Consider the following 7,648-nt stretch of genomic DNA (forward strand, 5'->3'; position numbering starts at 1 on the left):
AGATAGTGGAAGCAGACACAGCGATGGTACACAGAGAGGATGGATAGTGCAGACAGAGACACAGATAGTGGAAGCAGACACAGAGATGGAATACACAGAGGATAGATGGTGGAGGCAGAGACACAGATAGTGGAAGCAGACACAGAGATGGTACCAACAGAGAATAGATGGTATAGAGCTGCAGGCAGAGGGAGAGATAGTGGAAGCAGACACAGACATGGTACACACAGAGAATAGATGGTATAGGGTTTCAGGCAGAGGAACAGATAGTGGAAGCAGACACAGAGATGGTACACATAGAGGATAGATGGTGCAGGCAGAGACACGGGTAGTGGGAGAAGACACAGAGATGGTACACACAGAAGAGAGATGGTGCAGGCAGAGACACAGATAGTGGAAGCAGACACAGAGATGATACACAGAGAGGATAGATGGTGCAGGCAGAGACACAGATAGTGGAAGCAGACACAGAGATGGTATACATAGTGGATAGATGGTGCAGGTAGAGACACAGATAGTAGGAGCAGACACAGAGATGGTACACACGGAAGAGAGATGGTGCAGGCAGAGACACAGATAGTGGAAGCAGACACACAGATGGTACACACAGAGAATAGATGGTATAGGACTGTAGGCAGAGGGACAGATAGTGGAAGCAGACACATAGATGGTACACATAGAGAATAGATGGTATAGGGCTGCAGGGAGAGGTAGAGATAGTGGAAGCAGGCACAGACATGGTACAGACAGAGAATAGATGGTATAGGGTTTCAGGCAGAGGGACAGATAGTGGAAGCAGACACAGAGATGGTACACAAAGAGGATAGATGGAGCAGGCAGAGACATAGACAGTGGGAGCAGACACAGAGATGGTACACACAGAAGAGAGATGGTGCAGGCAGAGACTCAGATAGTGTAAGCAGACACAGACATGATACACACTGAGGATAGAAGATGGAGGGCTGTAGGCAAAGGGACAGATAGTGCAAGCCGATACAGACATGGTACACACAGAGGATAGGTTGTGTAGGGCTGCAGGCAGAGGGACAGATGGTGCAGTCAAAGAAACGATGGTGCGGAGAGGGTGAGATGGTTCAAGCAGAGATTCAGATAGTGCAAGCAGACAGAAACATGGTATACACGGAGGATAGGTGGTGTAGGGCTGCAGGCAGAGGCAGAGATGGTGCAAAAAAAGCCTGAAAGAATATTCCCAGCAAGACTCCCTTTGATTTTAGTAATCATTTTACTAAATTGGAAGGGATAGTGTTATGTGTGTAAGATCACAGTGTGAGTCTGTTTTCATTTAAGAGGAAGGTGGCAGATTAATTTGCGTAGTTAGTGTGTTTAAAAATATGGGAATATATGTACTTATAAAATTGATTGAGGTAGTTTTTATTATTTATTAGTGAAAACCATATAATTAAGTGTTTATATTTTTTTGCAAGGACCAGCAACATTATTATATTGGTGCAATGGAAGAGCATCAAGAGAACGTTGCTTTGAATTTTGATATCTCAGGCAAATTAATAGAGGATGTCAAAGATGGATCTTTTCCAGAGGAAATTAATACTGAAAATGAAGATTTCTTTGATGAGAGTTTGGACAGTGTTTTTGTGGAAGTGGTAGTAGATTTTGAATTTGAAGATGGAAATTTTATATTTGATGAAAATGAAATACCGGACGAAGTCATGTTGGAAGTTTTATTGGAATATGAAATATTTGATGAATACATTTATAATTTATAATTAAAAAATATTCGAGTGAGTCTTTTTGTAGTATTGTAATATTTTGGATTGTTGATGTGTTTAAAAAAAATGAGAATAGATGTTCTGATGAAGTGTGTTAGGGTTTAGGGTATGTAGTATTAGAAACTGCTATGCAGTATGTCTGTCAGGCCTGTTAATTTGGAAATAGTCTCCATGCTGTGTACTGAAGATCGTGGCTGTGCTGTAGAAATGCCCTAGACAAAGAGATGGTACACACGGAAGAGAGATGGTGCAGGCAGAGACACAGATAGTGGAAGCAGACACAAAGATGGTACACAGAGAGGATAGATAGTGCAGGCAGAGGCACTGATAGTGGAAGCAGACACCGAGATGGTACACACGGAAGAGAGATGGTGCAGGTAGAGACACAGATAGTGGAAGCAGACACAGAGAAGGTACACACAGAGAATAGATGGTATAGGATTGTAGGCAGAGGGACAGATAGTGGAAGCAGACACAGAGATGGTACACAGAGAGGATGGATAGTGCAGGCAGAGACACAGATAGTGGAAGCAGCCACAGAGATGGAATACACAGAGGATAGATGGTGCAGGCAGAGACACAGATAGTAGGAGCAGACAAGAGATGGTACACACGGAAGAGAGATGGTGCAGGTAGAGACACAGATAGTGGAAGCAGACACAGAGAAGGTACACACAGAGAATAGATGGTATAGGATTGTTGGCAGAGGGACAGATAGTGGAAGCAGACACAGAGATGGTACCAACAGAGAATAGATGGTATAGAGCTGCAGGCAGAGAGAGAGATAGTGGAAGCAGACACAGACATGGTACACACAGAGAATAGATGGTATAGTGTTTCAGGCAGAGGAACAGATAGTGGAAGCAGACACAGAGATGGTACACATAGAGGATAGATGGTGCAGGCAGAGACACAGATAGTGGAAGCAGACACAGAGATGATACACAGAGAGGATAGATGGTGCAGGCAGAGACACAGATAGTGGAAGCAGACACAGAGATGGTATACATAGAGGATAGATGGTGCAGGTAGAGACACAGATAGTAGGAGCAGACACAGAGATGGTACACACGGAAGAGAGATGGTGCAGGCAGAGACACAGATAGTGGAAGCAGACACACAGATGGTACACACAGCGAATAGATGGTATAGGACTGTAGGCAGAGGGACAGATAGTGGAAGCAGACACATAGATGGTACACATAGAGAATAGATGGTATAGGGCTGCAGGGAGAGGTAGAGATAGTGGAAGCAGACACAGACATGGTACACACAGAGAATAGATGGTATAGGATTGTAGGCAGAGGGACAGATAGTGGAAGCAGACACAGAGATGGTACACAGAGAGGATGGATAGTGCAGGCAGAGACACAGATAGTGGAAGCAGCCACAGAGATGGAATACACAGAGGATAGATGGTGCAGGCAGAGACACAGATAGTAGGAGCAGACACAGAGATGGTACACACGGAAGAGAGATGGTGCAGGTAGAGACACAGATAGTGGAAGCAGACACAGAGAAGGTACACACAGAGAATAGATGGTATAGGATTGTTGGCAGAGGGACAGATAGTGGAAGCAGACACAGAGATGGTACCAACAGAGAATAGATGGTATAGAGCTGCAGGCAGAGGGAGAGATAGTGGAAGCAGACACAGACATGGTACACACAGAGAATAGATGGTATAGGGTTTCAGGCAGAGGAACAGATAGTGGAAGCAGACACAGAGATGGTACACATAGAGGATAGATGGTGCAGGCAGAGACACAGATAGTGGAAGCAGACACAGTGATGATACGCAGAGAGGATAGATGGTGCAGGCAGAGACACAGATAGTGGAAGCAGACACAGAGATGGTATACATAGAGGATAGATGGTGCAGGTAGAGACACAGATAGTAGGAGCAGACACAGAGATGGTACACACGGAAGAGAGATGGTGCAGGCAGAGACACAGATAGTGGAAGCAGACACACAGATGGTACACACAGCGAATAGATGGTATAGGACTGTAGGCAGAGGGACAGATAGTGGAAGCAGACACATAGATGGTACACATAGAGAATAGATGGTATAGGGCTGCAGGGAGAGGTAGAGATAGTGGAAGCAGACACAGACATGGTACACACAGAGAATAGATGGAATAGGGTTTCAGGCAGAGGGACAGATAGTGGAAGCAGACACAGAGATGGTACACAAAGAGGAAAGATGGAGCAGGCAGAGACATAGACAGTGGGAGCAGACACAGAGATGGTACACACAAAAGAGAGATGGTGCAGGCAGAGACACAGATAGTGGAAGCAGACACAGTATTGGTACACACAGAAGAGAGATGGTGCAGGCAGAGACACAGATAGTGGAAGCAGACACAGAGATGGTACACACAGAGGATAGGTGGTGCAGGCAGAGGGAGAGATACTGGAAGCAGACATAGAGATGGTACACACAGAGAATAGATGGTTCAGGCAGAGACACAGATAGTGGAAGCAGACACAGAGATGGTATATACAGAGAATAGATGGTGCAGGCAGATACACAGATAGTAGGAGCAGACACAGAGATGGTACACACGGAAGAGAGATGGTGCAGGTAGAGACACAGATAGTGGAAGCAGACACAGAGAAGGTACACACAGAGAATAGATGGTATAGGATTGTTGGCAGAGGGACAGATAGTGGAAGCAGACACAGAGATGGTACCAACAGAGAATAGATGGTATAGAGCTGCAGGCAGAGGGAGAGATAGTGGAAGCAGACACAGACATGGTACACACAGAGAATAGCTGGTATAGGGTTTCAGGCAGAGGAACAGATAGTGGAAGCAGACACAGAGATGGTACACATAGAGGATAGATGGTGCAGGCAGAGACACAGATAGTGGAAGCAGACACAGAGATGATACACAGAGAGGATAGATGGTGCAGGCAGAGACACAGATAGTGGAAGCAGACACAGAGATGGTATACATAGAGGATAGATGGTGCAGGTAGAGACACAGATAGTAGGAGCAGACACAGAGATGGTACACACGGAAGAGAGATGGTGCAGGCAGAGACACAGATAGTGGAAGCAGACACACAGATGGTACACACAGCGAATAGATGGTATAGGACTGTAGGCAGAGGGACAGATAGTGGAAGCAGACACATAGATGGTACACATAGAGAATAGATGGTATAGGGCTGCAGGGAGAGGTAGAGATAGTGGAAGCAGACACAGACATGGTACACACAGAGAATAGATGGAATAGGGTTTCAGGCAGAGGGAGAGATAGTGGAAGCAGACACAGAGATGGTACACAAAGAGGAAAGATGGAGCAGGCAGAGACATAGACAGTGGGAGCAGACACAGAGATGGTACACACAAAAGAGAGATGGTGCAGGCAGAGACACAGATAGTGGAAGCAGACACAGTATTGGTACACACAGAAGAGAGATGGTGCAGGCAGAGACACAGATAGTGGAAGCAGACACAGAGATGGTACACACAGAGGATAGATGGTGCAGGCAGAGGGAGAGATAGTGGAAGCAGACATAGAGATGGTACACACAGAGAATAGATGGTTCAGGCAGAGACACAGATAGTGGAAGCAGACACAGAGATGGTATATACAGAGAATAGATGGTGCAGGCAGAGGCACAAATAGTGGACGCAGACACAGAGATGGTACACACAGAGAATAGATGGTGCAGGCAGAGACACGGATAGTGGAAGCAGACACAGAGATGATACACAGAGAGGATAGATGGTGCAGGCAGAGACACAGATAGTGGAAGCAGACACAGAGATGGTATACATAGAGGATAGATGGTGCAGGTAGAGACACAGATAGTAGGAGCAGAAACAGAGATGGTACACACAGAAGAGAGATGGTGCAGGCAGAGACAAAGATAGTGGAAGCAGACACAGAGATGGTACACACAGATGATAGATGGTTCAGGCAGAGGGAGAGATAGTGGAAGCAGACATAGAGATGGTACACACAGAGAATAGATGGTGCAGGCAGAGACACAGATAGTGGGAGCAGACACAGAGATGGTACACATAGAGGATAGATGGTGCAGGCAGAGACACAGATAGTGGAAGCAGACACAGAGATGGTATATACAGAGAATAGATGGTGCAGGCAGAGACACAGATAGTAGGAGCAGACACAGAGATGGTACACACGGAAGAGAGATGGTGCAGGTAGAGACACAGAGAGTGGAAGCAGACACAGAGAAGGTACACACAGAGAATAGATGGTATAGGATTGTAGGCAGAGGGACAGATAGTGGAAGCAGACACAGAGATGGTACCAACAGAGAATAGATGGCATAGAGCTGCAGGCACAGGGAGAGATAGTGGAAGCAGACACAGACATGGTACACACAGAGAATAGATGGTATAGGGTTTCAGGCAGAGGAACAGATAGTGGAAGCAGACACAGAGATGGTACACATAGAGGATAGATGGTGCAGGCAGAGACACAGATAGTGGAAGCAGACACAGAGATGATACACAGAGAGGATAGATGGTGCAGGCAGAGACACAGATAGTGGAAGCAGACACAGAGATGGTATACATAGAGGATAGATGGTGCAGGTAGAGACACAGATAGTAGGAGCAGACACAGAGATGGTACACACGGAAGAGAGATGGTGCAGGCAGAGACACAGATAGTGGAAGCCGACACACAGATGGTACACACAGAGAATAGATGGTATAGGACTGTAGGCAGAGGGACAGATAGTGGAAGCAGACACATAGATGGTACACATAGAGAATAGATGGTATAGGGCTGCAGGGAGAGGTAGAGATAGTGGAAGCAGACACAGACATGGTACATACAGAGAATAGATGGTATAGGGTTTCAAGCAGAGGGACAGATAGTGGAAGCAGACACAGAGATGGTACACAAAGAGGATAAATGGAGCAGGCAGAGACATAGACAGTGGGAGCAGACACAGAGATAGTACACACAGAAGAGAGATGGTGCAGGCAGAGACTCAGATAGTGTAAGCAGACACAGACATGATACACACTGAGTATAGAAGATGGAGGGCTGTAGGCAAAGGGACAGATAGTGCAAGCAGATACAGACATGGTACACACAGAGGATAGGTTGTGTAGGGCTGCAGGCAGAGGGACAGATGGTACAGTCAAAGAAAAGATGGTGCAGAGAGGGTGAGATGGTTCAAGCAGAGACTCAGATAGTGCAAGCAGACAGAAACATGGTATACACAGAGGATAGGTGGTGTAGGGCTGCAGGCAGAGGCAGAGATGGTGCAAAAAAAGCCTGAAAGAATATTCCCAGCAAGACTCCCTTTGATTGTAGTAATCATTTTACTAAATTGGAAGGGATAGTGTTATGTGTGTAAGATCACAGTGTGATTCTGTTTTCATTTAAGAGGAAGGTGGCAGATTAATTTGCGTAGTTAGTGTGTTTAAAAATAAGGGAATATATATACTTATAAAATTGATTGAGGTCGTTTTTATTATTTATTAGTGAAAACCATATAATTAAGTGTTTATATTTTTTTGCAAGGACCAGCAACATTATTATATTGGTGCAATGGAAGAGCATCAAGAGAACGTTGCTTTAAATTTTGAGATCTCAGGCGAATTAATAGAGGATGTCAAAGATGGACCTTTTCCAGAGGAAATTAATACTGAAAATGAAGATTTCTTTGATGAGAGTTTGGACAGTGTTTTTGTGGAAGTGGTAGTAGATTTTGAATTTGAAGATGGAAATTTTATATTTGATGAAAATGAAATACCGGACGAAGTCATGTTGGAAGTTTTTTGGGAATATGAAATATTTGATGAATACATTTATAATTTATAATAAAAAATTATTCGAGTGAGTCTTTTTGTAGTATTGTAATATTTTGGATTGTTGATGTGTTTAAAAAAAATGAGA

Source organism: Lissotriton helveticus, chromosome 1_1, assembly GCF_964261635.1.
Source record: "Lissotriton helveticus chromosome 1_1, aLisHel1.1, whole genome shotgun sequence".
Taxonomy (NCBI): Eukaryota; Metazoa; Chordata; class Amphibia; order Caudata; family Salamandridae; genus Lissotriton; species Lissotriton helveticus.